Source organism: Peromyscus leucopus, chromosome 14 (genome assembly GCF_004664715.2).
Source record: "Peromyscus leucopus breed LL Stock chromosome 14, UCI_PerLeu_2.1, whole genome shotgun sequence".
NCBI lineage: Eukaryota > Metazoa > Chordata > Mammalia > Rodentia > Cricetidae > Peromyscus > Peromyscus leucopus.
The window spans coordinates 70696194-70709860 of NC_051075.1; positions in this window are offsets into that span (position 1 = coordinate 70696194).

Genomic DNA, 13667 nt, shown 5'->3' on the forward strand with positions numbered 1-13667 from the left:
CACAGGCAGGATTTTAAAACAGTCTCTTAAAGTATACCTTAATATTTTTTTTTCATGAAAATGGATTTTTTAACAATATATTTTGATCACAGTCTCCCCTCCCCTAACTCTTCCAAGATTCTTCTTATTTCCCCAAGCACCCAAATCCACGCTTTCTTTCTCTCCCTCACTAGAAAAACAGACATCTAAAAATGATAAAAACAAAATAAGATTAAAAAAAAAGGATAGAAGAAAACAAACACCAGAAAAAAAAGAGTCAAAAACACAAGAAATATATACAGATGCAGAGATGCACACATTCACATACAGAGAAGTCCCATAAAAACAAAAAATTGGAAAATATAACATATAACAAAAGACGTGTAGTGGGAGGAGCTCAGAAAAAGCATTATGAGACAAACAAGCAAAAACAAAAAGATCTCCAAAAATATCATTGACTTTGTTTTGTGTTGGCTGTCTACTGTTGGGCACTGGACCTGCCCTTACGAGTGATTTGTATACCCAGTGAGACGCCATTGGAGAAAACTAGTTTTTCCTTTGCAAGTGATTATCACTTGGAGGTAGACAGGTTCTGGGTTAGGGATGGGGGCTTGTGTCCACTTCCCCTCTCAGTTCTGGGATCCCATCCGGTTTAGACCCTGTGCATTCTGCCTCAGTCTCTATGCATCATGTGTGTGTCAGTCATTTTGCTTCTAGAAGGCCTTGCTTCCCTGGTGTCTTCCAACCCCATTGGCTCTTACAATCCTTCTGCCTCTTCTATAGAGTTCCCTGAGCCCCGAGGGGAGGGCTTTGATGGAGACATCACATTTGGGACCAAATATGCCAAAGTCTTTCACTCTCTGCACATTTTCCAGCGGTGGGTCTCTGTATTTGTTCCCATCTACTGTACAAGGTGGCTTCTCTGATGATGTCTGAGCAAGACACTGGTCTAGTAGAATAGTAGAATGAATAGTGGTATTTGGTTTCCCCCTAGATCCATGTCCTATCTAGTCTTAGGTCTTTGGCCACCTGAGCATGGGTGTCAGGCATGGGTCCCATCTCATGGAGTGGGCCTTAATTCCAATCAGAGAGTGGTTGGTTACTCCACAAGCTTTGTGCCACTATTGCCTGAGCCTATCTTACAGGCAGGACACCATCGTAGGTTGAAGGGTTTGTAGCTGGGTTGGTGTTCACCTTTCTCCTCTGGTAGCAGCAGAGTACCTTCCAGTACCATGAACACTAGTCAACAGGTGTGAAGGCTCTAGGTAGGCACCACCTCAACTGCTTCATATGCAGTGAGTCACACACATGTTATCTTAAGCAATAGGGCCTTATCATCAGTTTGTAGAGAGTAACCTATAGCCTTGGCTATAGCTGAGTTGTTTGGGGGTTTCCATGTGGCCCATTTTACTAACAACTCAATTAGATACAATCCATTTCTGGCACTGGAGGTTTCATTTGGTAGCAAGAGATGTTTTGTTGGAATTCCCCTGCTATTTGGTGATTCCACTTAGACTTATGTCATATATGTGGATATTTCAGGAAGTGTCTACTGTGGCAAGTGTCCCTCAAATGACTTTAATTTCAGCTCCCCTTCCTCCCTCCTCCTTTCCATTTAATCCTTTCATTCCAGTCTCCACCCACCACCTCACCTCTGTCTCTCCATAACTATAAATTCTATTTCCTCTCCCTTGGGAAGTCCTTCCTCCCCTCATAGTCCCTTATTCTATGCTTAATCTCTGCAGTTACACAGATTGTAGCCTGCTGATCAAAGACTTAAAAGCTAATATCCACATATAAGCAAATACATACCATTTTATTGGTCTATTGGGATCTGGGTTACCTCAGTTAGGATGATTTTTTTCTAGCTCTATCCACCCTTAAAAATATATGTAAATAGGGAATATATTATAATATGAGAAAAAGATATAAAAAGAACCAACTTGAACCTCTTGAGAGGATAAATTTGATATCTGAGAACAGAAATTTATAGTGTGAATTTAAAACAGTAGAAGATCGATGAGCTTGGAAACATGTAGATAGATGGATCAGGAGAGATGGCTCAACAGTTAAGGACACTTCCTATTCTTGCAAAGGACCAGAATTCAGTTCCCAGCACCCATATAGGGCAGCTAATAGCAGTCTGTAACTCCATCTCCAAGGGATTTGATGCCCTCTTCTGGCCTCCTTGGGATCTACACACATAGGCACATACACACAGAGAGATACATTCACTTAAATAAAAATAAAATAAAACTTCTTTTAAAAGAAAGAAAATGTATCAGAAGGACCAGACTGGTGAAGACTGTTAGCTAGCTAAACAAACAAACAATAAAAGTGCCATGGTGATCTCGTACCACATAATCTTGTGAGGAAACAGGAATTGCTGACGTGTATAATTGGAGTCCTGGATGTGAAAGGGGAGAGGACACAGAGAATAGAAAAAAATGGTTGAAGAAATCTGTGTGCCTTGGTAGAAGACTGTATACACTGCTAACCCATGCTTTAAAAAGCGTAATAAAGACATAAACGTAATCAACACAAAGAAGGTAGCTCTGCCATTTCTTTCCTACTACATGATTTCTGACTACTTCCTTCCCATGGTTCTCTGACTAGAACCCCCCACATGACATCCTCCTTTCCATCCATAGCTACAGCTCAAACCCTCCCACTGCAGTCTTTCTGGACCACATAGTCTGCCCCTCCCATACCGACACCTGGAGCAAACCTTGGCTTTTTGCCTCCTTATGTGTCTGTCTTCTTGGCTACAATGTCTAGACATTATGTGGGTTCCCCAGAGCAAAGGTATAATGAGCACATTCTAGAGACAAAGGGGAGAGAAGGAGATGACTCAAAGAGAGTGTGAAGGTGTGGACGGCGTGGGAGGGTAGGGGGAGAGATGATTGGAACCCTAAGTGCCAGACCTGTTGACTTGTCCATTGTTACAACTGATGTGTGGACAGGAAGTCACCTTGAAGGGTTTGGGCTTCCCGAGTTTGGCTCATCAGCTTCTCCTCAGTATACAAGTCACCACACCTCACCCAGAAGCACTGAATCAGAGTTTCCAGAGAAAACTAGGAAAGACCTGACGGTAAGGAGTGAAGGTGTCCCCCTATCCCAGCTTCTATTTTTGACCCAGGAAGAAGTTCATCTAAGCTCACCTCCAGCACTGGGGTCTCAGGGCCACCTGGAAAGCAAAGGCCTATTTCATCTGCAATTCCTAAACCTAATCACAGCAGAGCAGTGAGAGAATAAGGGTCTACCCAAGGGTCATCCTCTTGAGATTGTTTCTGGTCCACCCTCCTCCATGAAGCCTCTTCAGTGATACCAAGGTGACAGGTGTCTAAAATCATCTGTCCTTGACTACAGTTACCATCCTCACACACTGTGATGTGTCTACTCCACTTCTGATTTTATAAAGATGTTTTCTCATTCAGATTCTGGAGATAGATTTGTGCTAAGGTAGTCCAGGCTGCCCTTGAACTAGAGACCCTTCAACCACCCAAGAGATTATAGATATGTGCTGCTGTGCCCTTTTAAAATATGTCTATAACAGCCAGTCATAGTGGTACACACTTTTTTTTTTAACTTTTTTTCTCTTTTCTTTTTTTTATTATATTTTATTTTATTTTACAATATAATTTAGTTCTACATATCAGCCACGGATTCCCTTGTTCTCCCCCTTCCCCCTCCCCTTTTCCTCAGCCCACACCCCATTCCCACCTCCTCCAGGGCAAAGCCTCTCTACAGGATTGAGATCAACCTGGTAAACTCAGTCCAGGCAGGTCCAGTCCCCTCCTCCCAGGCTGAGCCAAGCGTCCCTGCATAAGCCCCAGATTTGGTACACACTTTTAATTCCAGCTGTCATGAGGCAGAGGCAGGTGGGTCTCTGTAAGTTGGAGGCCAGCCTGGTTTACATAGCAACCTCCAGGACAGCCAGGGCCACATAATATTGAGGCTCTGTCTCAAAGTAAATAAATAATAAACTATGTCTACAGGTTGGTGAAATGGCAGGTAGGGGTATTAGCTCACAAGCTTTGTGACCTCTAGTCAATCCCTGGAGTCCATAAGTTAGGAGAGAACTGACTCCCGTAAGTTGTCTTTTGACTTCTACAAGTGCATTATGGCATATGTGTGCCCCAACACACACACACACACACACACACACACACACACACACACACACACACACACGAATAAACATCGTAAAAATTTTTAAGTTTAGCTACGTCTTTATCCATTTCTGTTTTATATCTGTGTATTTACTTCAACAGGGGAGCAGAGTGCTACTTCAAGGCTGAACCTGAACACCACCCAACTAGAAGCCTCTGCAGCTGAGGCCACTGTCCCCACTGTGGAGCTGCCCAGTGGGAGGTGCTCCCCAGAGCTTCCAGTGACTTCTAGCAGTGTGGCTCATTTCTTAGTCTTCCCAGTGGCCATCTCACTGCTAGCAATTGGGGACAAAGTTAGGGTGAGATGAGGAAAGGTTTGGGTCTTGACAGACCTCCAGGCCCCAAAGAATTCTCTCTGTTGCCTTTTCCACATGGTAGGACAGAAGAGATTCCTGTCCTGAGATCACCTTCTTCCTGGAGGAACACTTGTATAGAACCCTGTGCAAACAAAACATCAGCTCCCTGTGTGCCAGGTCATGAGACCTTGAAGCAGTCCTGATGGTCACTGAGACCAAGGAGGTGCTGTGTAGATATGTGACCGTATGTCGCCTGGTCCCCGATAAAGGCCCCTGTAGTAGATACTGAGAGCCCACCTCTCAGAGAACACCAACGTAGTCATATGACTTGCTGAGCATCTCATACCAAACAGATAACCCATCTGAGAGTTCAGCTTCATCTCATGTGACTCTGGGGCCTCCCATTCACCTTCAGCCCCTTCAAGGCCCTAGAGATACCCTTGTAGTTGTCACCCATTATATCACACACCCTGGATGGGATCCTGGAGCAGAAGGAAGGATGCTGATGTTACAACTGGTGAGACTCAAATAATGTTCACAGTTCACTCACAGGCGTAGTACTGATGTTTACTCCTTTACTGTGACCAGTGTCCTATAGTTATGGAAGATGAAGGCATTAGAGGAAGCTGCTGGAAACCATGATTACCTTAGCGTTCTATTGCTGTGAAGAGATGCCATAACCACAGCAACTCTTCTAAAGGAAAACATCTCCTTGGGGCTGGCTTACAGTTCAGAGGGTTAGTCTGTTATCATCATGGCGACAAGCATGGTGGCATGCAGGCAGACATGGTGCTGGAGAAGGAGCTGAGATTTCTACATCTAGATTGGCAGGCAACAGGAAGTGAATGATCCACTAGGCAGGGTTGAGCATCTGAGACCTCAAAGCCCCACTCCCTAGTGACACATTCTCCTCCAACAAGACCACACCTCCAAATAGTGTCACTCCCTATGAGCCTATGGGGGCTATTTCCTTTCAAACCACACAATGTCTTAGCTCCATCACTTTCCGTAAAACCCCAAACTTAAAAATGTATCCAAGGATGCAGTTTAGTGGTAGAATACTTGCTTAATACATACAAGGTGCCAGGTTCGATCCCTAGTACTGCCAAAGATTAAATATAAAAATAAAAGTTAACCAAAAGAAGCACAATGGTCAGGCACATAAGTAAGAAAAATGCTTCCACCTTGGTCCAAGGCCCAGCCATAGGGTCTACCTTTGAGCTCCAGAACTAAGATTCTCCTGTTGTTTCTGTCAGATCACACAGGTAGGGAACCTGTTGCCTACACGGAGCCCTCCTGCTGGAACAGGCCCTTCCAGATAGCAAATCCCTTAATGGAGAAGGGCTACAGGCAGGGCAAGCTGCTATCATCCTTGATGAACTAACCAGGCCTGTTGTTCTTCTAGACATGTCCTTGAGACTTCTCAAACACCTGCCTCGGCCAGAAACACAAGCAAACGCGGTGTCTCTTGGTCTAGTTTGGTGACACCAGCTGACCTCTCCCCTCCTTAGTCCCCACACAGGGATCTTTACAGGACCTGGGTCTGCTAGCGCTCCCTGTCCAGACTGAAGCTTCCTGCTTCAGACTCCACCAGCCTGCATTGCTGGCCGGCCTGAAGGATGTTTCCACTCTGTACCCCTCTCTTGAACCTCACCCCTTCTCCCAACCTAAATTCTAACTGTTTCTACCCAGGGCATGGAGCCTTGTGACAAAGTCTTATGACCTCTGTGATTTCCTCAAGGAGGAAGGCTCAGCTTATGGCCATTACTAACTTTATGATGGCTTTCCCAGGCTAGACCTGCAGCACTGACTCTTTTGGGTGGAATTTAATCTGCACGTGTTCTGTTGTCGCTCTGTAACTATCCCGATACAAATGAAGGTATTCTATACAGATTCTTGACCCCTGCCTTTGGCTATCAGACTATTGAAGCAGGGGACCCCAAGACATTGCAATTCCCTAGGAATGACTTGTTGGGAGAAGGAAAAGGCTGAAGCCTATTGCCAGCTGTAGAAGGCGCTTGTCTCCAAGCAGAGAGAGTTCACAGTTCTGAAAACTTGTCAGAGACAGACTGAAGCCCAGACAAAGATGGGCCAGTGTGTGTGTGGGTGGGGGGCACGCCTTCACCAAGACTATTTAGTTATATGTGCCTCTTTCCCTATTTATATTTCCCTATATTCTGGAGTCAACTGTCAGAACCCCAAAGATGGACTTGGGAGAGTCATCAGATCTCTTTGTCACTCTTCCCAGTGTGGCCACATCACACAAATCTCCTTTTTTCTGCTCTCCATCGTTGCTTACTTAATCAGCACATGGAGGATGGGTGGTTAACTTTTTAGGGCTTCCAGGGCCCAGGCTCTGACCCTAACAATTCCCTTAAGAACCAGCTCACCTGGGTCCATAAACTGTCCCAGGGTTTTAGAAGAAATTAGACCACGGAGATTGGTAAAGGAAACCAAGTAAGTTTCCAGTTTGGCTGAACTAGGGAGAGAGACACCCCACTCATCTCAGCCCTCTCAGGAGCAGAGTTACAGTTTTACGGAAAACAACGAAATAAGAGCTAGTACATACAGGGGCGTTAATTCAGCTGTGAGGTGATCTATGAGAACTCCCGCCCCTGCAACCCTGGCTGGCACTAGTGTCTCATCCTTCCTCTGCCCCAGCATGGAATACCTGGAGGAACTGCAATTCCTTGCCATGCACTGTTTTAGTGTGATAACCCTCCGGAGGGACACCAAGTCTCTCTTCCTCCAGGGGCCATGCTTCCACTGTTGATGGTGGTGTAATTAATTTCTGTCTGTGATAAAGTTGAATTAGTTTTCTATGTATGTCTTTCTGTTTAAACGACTTTATTTATTTTAATTTTTATTGCATTGATCAGAGAGAGGTGACTGGGGCTCACCGCAGTATGCACGTGGAAGTCAGTGAAAAGCTTTGGTGTCTCACAGCCACCTGTAACTCCAGCTGCAGGGGATCCAATGTCTCGGCCTCCATGGACACCTGTACGTGTGCGCAAATACCCTCTGCAGGCACATGTACTCATGTGCAAATACTCATGGAATGTGAACCCACACGTGTGCACGTGCACACACGTGTACATATACACACACGTACACATAATTTTAAAAATATTTTTAAAGTATTTGAAGTTTGTCCAAGAGGAATTCTAGGGATTATTGTGAGGATAGGAGAGTAGAAATTTGTTAGAAGAGGCCCAGGACAGACAGACAGACAGACAGACAGACAGACAGACATCAGCATGGCTGAGGCTCTGAGGACAGAGTTCAGGTCCCAGCACCAGAAACAGACAACATGGCAGAGGGCAGGGCTCTGAAGAACAGAACCAGGGCTCACATGGCAGAAACGGAGTCTCTGCATATGCTTTTCTGAGGATAGGGGAGATTTCACAGCACAAGCCTGCAGCCAGGTTCTCTGATTCCCAGGCAGGAGGAAGGGAAGGGATAGGGCACAGGATATGTGACCACCAATGGCCATTTGTTGTTGTTGTTTTGGGTTTTTGTTTGTTTGTTTTTTGTTTTTTGTTTTTTTGAGACAGGGTTTCTCTGTGTAGCTTTGCGCCTTTCCTGGAACTCACTCTGCAGCCAGGTTGGCCTCGAACTCACAGAGATCTGCCTGCCTCTGCCTCACGAGTGCTGGGGTTAAAGGCCACCACCGCCCGGCACCAATGGCCATTTGACATAACCCTCTTCCCTATGAGAGAAACGCTGGCTTGGGGAAGTCTGTTGGCTAGAGCCTCATAGTCTCAGTGGGGTGCCTGTGGGCATCTGTGTGTGTGTGTGGGGAAGGGCTGCTGCAGGAACTGCAACCAGTATCTGAACTCTAACATTGCATTCTCACAGTCAGAGGACAACTTATGAGAGTCCATTCTTCTCCTTCTACCGTGTGGGTCCTGGGGATTGAACTTGGGGTCATCAGCTCTGATGGCAACTGCCTTTACCTGCTGAGCCATCTTGCCAGTCTCAACTTTACTTTAGTTTAGTTTTATCGAGACATGGTTTCTCTGTGTAGTTTTGGTGTCTGTCCTGGATCTTGCTCTGCAGACCAGGCTGGCCTCGAGCTCACAGAGATCTGCCTGCCTCTGCCTCCCAAGTGCTGGGATTAAAGGCATGTGCCACCGCCACCCGGCCCCAATTTTATTTTTAATATGAATAATTTTAAAGATAGAACTTGTCCAATTAACACAGTTAGGATGTTTTGAACTCTATGAGGTGGCAAAAAATCTGTGAAATTCTACGTTTTGTTCATTTTTTCTAGACATGGAGTCTGTGTCACACCTTCCCATCACCTCTGCAATGAGAAGAAACAACCCACATGCTACAGGATGCTGGTTTCCTGAGCTGTGGTGCTCAGACAATTAGATGTCAGATATTTTCAACTTGGGGTGGGGTGAGCTCACTGGTATGGACCAAAGCCATAGTCAAGGAACGCCTGTAACTCAAAAGAGGAAATGGTTCAGCCAAAATTGTGCGGGTAGGTCAGAGATGAATGGAAGTCGGGGAACTGAGTGTGAATGGTGTACAGGCTTCCTAAAGAACAAAAACTGCCTTGGCCTTGCACACCTGTTGTAAAAGCTGAGCATCACTGTGGTGACCAGCAAGGCAGGGAGCTCTCTCCTTGGGCCTGACTCGGACATTAGGAGATGCAGGGGATTAAGGTCATGTGGTAATCTCCTCCCAGACTGTGCTTGGGCAGGTTCTCCCACTTCTGGTTTCGCTGTGTCTGGTACACTGTCTTGGTTCATAGCAGACGCTCAGTTGGCACCTGCTGATTCAGTGTAAGCCTGGATGAATGGCTGTTTGTCAGCTGGAGGGTTTTCTGAAGCCAGCCCTGTGGCTGCACAAATGGGAATGGGAGCCCAGGCTCAAGCTACACAGGGACACAGGCCAGAACACGGGGACTTCCCACTGGTGGCCCTCCCTGCCAACACATCAGCCTGCCACTCCTGGTGTGTCCCACAAAAACGACTTCAACTGGGGCAGGTGAAGTTATGGGCTGAGCTGGCACAGACAGAAAGCCAGATTCCTGGCCTGGCCCCTGCATGTGCCTGGAGAGATGCCCAAAAGCTGTGCCAGGTCTTCATGCACCCTGTGGAAGGCATGCTGAATCACAATGGGATTCTGGTATCAGGAATGTACATTGAAAGGGCTCATCTCTGTCTGGGTCAGCAGAGTACAGGCATCAGACCACTATGTGAGCAGCACCCGGGGCCAGCCATGTAACAGACTTTGCATTGTGGATCATTTAGCTGTTTAGGTAACGAGCATCCCCTGCTAGATCATGACCCCTCTACCACCACCACACGTATATACCACCAACACACCCAGGCAGCCACTTTTGCCTGCTCAGATAAATGTCTTCCTTATTGCATACCTTGCTTATATTTTGCCTTTCCAAATAGTTCAAAGCCTCCATGAGGGTGACTATCTTTGTAGATTTTTGTTAGCTGGTATAACTTAAGTTCATAGAACAATCCATGACACAAAGTGGATAGATGGGTGGTTGGATCAGTGCGGGGATGATGACTAGGTGGATAGATGGACAGATGGATAAATGAATAAGGGCTTATATGGATGGATTGGTCAATGGATTGGGTAGGCGAATAGATGCATGGATCAGTAGAATGGATAGGTTTGTGGGTACATGAATGGGTGGATGAATAGATGGATCAAAGAATGGATGGATGGATCAATGAGAAGAATATGTAGATGGACAGGTGGGTAGATGGATGAGTAAATGGATGGATGAATGGGAGAAGGATAAATAGATGGGTCAGTGGGATGGATAGATTGGTATGTAGGTGGATAGATGGATGGGTCAGAGAATGGATGATTGGGTAGATGGATGGGTAGGAAAATGAATGGATGGATGGATTGATGGACAAATGGAGTAAGAATGCTCACAGGACTTCCATTTTGTGGTTTTCTAGCTGTGAATCCTTGGGAAGGTTATTTGGTCTTCTTAAGCTTGAGTTTCCTTGTCAGTAACATAGAATGGTTTCATCATGGAGGTTGGTGAGTTTGAGGATGGATGAGCACACCCATGTGGTGTAGGCTTTAAGAATTGACTAAGAGGTGTCGATTACATCAAAGTCAAACCCACGGATTTACTTGCTCATTCATTCATGAGGTCAGCCAGTTCACAACCAGGTGGGCTGGGAAACCTTTGAGAGGGAGGACCTGGCTTTTTCTGGGAAGATGAGTCAAGATCTGAAAGGCAGTGGGGTGAGCAGCACCCAGGCAGGGTGGGATGGCTTGAGCAGACACAGGAGGTGCCTCTGCAGATGCTGTGAAGAAGTAGGGGGGACACTTCCCAGGGGACAGAATTGCCATGACTAGCACGGGCCTTCTGTCCCAGAGAACAGGGGGACTGGGTGACGGCCAGCTGTCTGCAAACGGGTGGCTGTGTGGCAGTTGCATCTCAGCACTACATACTGAGCACACACCTTGTAGCATGTACTAGTCTGGCACTTAGATGCAAGGACAGGTAGCCAACTGCTAGAGGGTCACCTTCGAGGCACAAGTTTGCTGGCACTGTTCCCCTGTGTGGGAAACAAGGCCCCCACCTATCGCTCCTGCTTCATTGACCAACTCTTCCTGCCTTATTGCTCTAGCTACTTGAATGCCGTTTTCGCTCCTCACCCATGCCGCTGACTGCAGGACCTTTGCACATGCTGTCCCTGATGCTTGAGTGGCTCCCTCTTCTCCTACCCTCACTTCTTCCTTTTTGGAAAAAACTTTAAACACACGATTTTTATAGTGAAGAGCAAACATGTGACTGTGAAGGTAAGAAACCATATTGAAAAATACTTAAGCAACAATCATTTTTAAAAGTCAAATGTCCAGTTTCTGTTTGGAAGACAAATCGGTATCTTGTCTCTTACTATGCTGGAAAAACATTGTACTTTTAATTTCTTTTCTTTCATTTTAAAATGGTATTGGTGTACCCAGGGCCTCAAACTTGCTGGGTAAGCACTATCCCATTGAGCTATGTGCCAGCCCTATAATGGGAATTAGTAGCTATAGCTGTGGTGGTCTCCAGATGTTATATCCCTGGGGGAAGCCTTTCTGAGGTTCCCAACTAGGATCAGACTCTCCTGCCATGCTCTCTCAAGTACCCCAGTCAGCCTTTCTTATGGCTAGTGGAGACTGCAAACATGAATTTAAAGTTGAATGACAACATATAGATATGAGTGTGGCAATTTTCCGAGACTAGACGGTAACTGTGTGGCTAGGAGCTGGGTCTATGTGCCTCAGCCACCAGCCCACAGTGTGCAGCTCTGAGAGACCTTGTGGAGCACTGATTGATTCAGCTCACATGGAAGCAGGGGACACTCAGACCCACCAGCCACTGATGAGCATAGACGTGAGCAATTTCCTTGGAGAAGGGCTGTGTGGGTGATACTGAGAAAGAAGACGAAATTCCATGAAGAGGTCATAATGAACTGGGCACTAGTGGGTGAGTAGCAGCATTAGAGGATAAGTGGGAATGTGAGGAGGGGGAGGAGGAGGAGGAAGAGGAGGAGGAGGAGGAGGAGGAGGAGGAGGAGGAGGGCATTTCCAGGGGAGTGTGGGGGTAGATATTTAGAAATCATCTTTCCAGGAAGCTTCTGGCCATCTCTGAGGCTGGAGGAGATGACAGAGACAGCAACCCTGGGTCTCACTGTAGAGCTCCATGGGACTCTTCTAGTCAACCTGGTCCCTAGAGGTATCTGTCATTATTTCCCCCAGGACATGCATTGGCCCTGGCTTCAGCCCAGAGTCTGAGTGGCTAACCTGGCTGTGCAACATCTCCAGCACCAAGACTTACATGCCATTCTGTAGTAAAGAGCTCACACGGAGCTCAGCCTCTGGTCCACTGGCTTCTCCCAACTCCCACCTGATGCAGGCTGCAGGAAAACGTAATGAAATTTAGCTACTATCACGAAAGCTACTACCTGGAAAAGTCAAGGACTTTTCCAAAGGTCAAGCCATGGCTTAAGAAGTCTTGGTGATATTTATATATATTAGCTTGTTCTTAAAATGATTTTCTTGTGTGCTTCCAAGAACTCCTGATAGTGTATTTATCTAAAATGCCTATCAAGCATCCAAAGCCAAGCGAAACAACACCTGTCTCCTAGGTTAGGCAGATAGCTTTATTTCTTGTGCAATTTAGGGTGAGACCCTCCTTTTTTATATAAGCATACTGATAGACCCCTAACTTCTTACCTAACCACTTCTAGGAATGTAGACTGAGCACATAGATCCTCTTTTTGATATACTAACTGGTCATTAGCACTCAGTTGACCTCCTCCTTTAACACTCCCATTTTGGGCTGTAAAAGAAAGCCTGATGGTCACTGTCTGAGGAAAATTCTTACCTACCTTTATGACCCCATAATAATTAAAGCCTGGTGACCTTGCTCAGCCAGAGGATTGCTATTGCTTGGGTTTATAACTGGATTCCTGAGAGACTTGGGGAGAATGGAGAGAATAAGGAGACGGAGAGGAGGAGAGAGAGAGGGGAAAAGAGAATGGAAGAATTATATGGGTAAGAACTGGAGAGGAATGGACTAGACAGGAAGAACTAGATTGAAGGGCTAAAAGAAAGTACTGGAGGAACAAGATGGAAGATGAGGAAGAGCCAGGTGGGGAAGAACAAGATGAGGAAGAACAAGATGAGAAGGAGATGGGAGAGGAGCTAAGATGGGAAAGAACTAGATGGATGAGAACCTAGATGGGGCAGAACTAAGATGAGAGAATTAAGATAGAACATAGAGGGGACAGCAGATAAATGTAGAGACAAATCAGGCAAGAAAGGAGCTAGGCATGAGAGCAGAGTAGAAGCTTGTAGAGAGAGAACTGACACAGAATAATAAAGTGCATGGACTAAGAAATTTTGTGTATGTAGATTAACTTCTTTTCATCAAAGATTAAATTATCAGCTGGCTGCAGATTCTTCTAGCACCTTGGGAGGGGGCTATTGAGGGGTCGGACCCCCTTAGTCCCCGATACCCACCCTCACCCAGAGGAACTGATGACTCTGTAACTTTGGGCTCACAGCCTTCAGTCCTTCTCTGATCTCTCCATAGGCCTAGCCTCCAAGGATCCTCACCCCACAGGGTAGAGGATGGAGGAGAGATGCTTGCTGGCCTCTTGGTGGCTGGAGCAGAGATGTAGAGCAGCCAAGAGCTTCCTACTACAAACTCCAATACTGCTGCCCAAGG